The sequence below is a fragment of the Octopus bimaculoides genome, chromosome 20, assembly GCF_001194135.2.
Source record: "Octopus bimaculoides isolate UCB-OBI-ISO-001 chromosome 20, ASM119413v2, whole genome shotgun sequence".
NCBI classification, from domain to species: Eukaryota; Metazoa; Mollusca; class Cephalopoda; order Octopoda; family Octopodidae; genus Octopus; species Octopus bimaculoides.
In genome coordinates, this window is record NC_069000.1 from 11,067,338 (window position 1) to 11,068,096 (window position 759).

Genomic DNA, 759 nt, shown 5'->3' on the forward strand with positions numbered 1-759 from the left:
TATATATATATATATATATACATACATACATACATATATATGTATTTATATATTTATACATTTATACACATATATATATTTATACATACATGCATGCATACATGTGCAAGTGTGTGCATGTATTTGTGCGTATAGATATGTCTGCGTATATATCATATACGCCTCTATAGGCCTGTGTTAGTCGTGGGATATGGGTCCCGTTTGAAACCGCTCGTTAAATAGTTTAGTAATCACTTCTAACTACATTTAGAAATTTATGCATGGGGTACAGGTGTTTAGATGTGGATGAGGTCTTTATGATGTACTGACAGGAAACCGAGACACAATATGATATTTTGAAGGGTCTAGAGGAAAGGTTAATATGTAATATAAGCTTCACCTTTGATTTTGAAAGGGGATGTTGATCCTCGCAAAATCGTAAGTGCACACACGTGCACATACATAAATTCACTTATGTATGTATGTTATGTATGTATGTATGTATGTATGTATGTATGTGTGTATGTATGTCGATACATATATTCATACACACATACACACACGCACACTCACATACATACATACATACATACATACATACATACATACATACATACATACATACATACATACTTGTACGCATATATGCATATGCAAGTGTATGAACAATGCACTCACTCATATATGTGCACATACATGTTATGACTATATACATATATATATATATGTACATATATATATATATGTATGTGTATGTGTATATATATATATATATATGCG

At 30.8% G+C, this 759-nt stretch overlaps 1 protein-coding gene across 1 annotated transcript in view; it reads right to left on the bottom strand.

Annotated features, from left to right (window-relative positions):
- LOC128250351 (probable E3 ubiquitin-protein ligase bre1) overlaps window positions 1-759 on the bottom strand; it is a 43,945-nt gene that overhangs the window by 41,840 nt on the left and 1,346 nt on the right. The gene's annotated exons all lie outside the window — the stretch shown is intronic.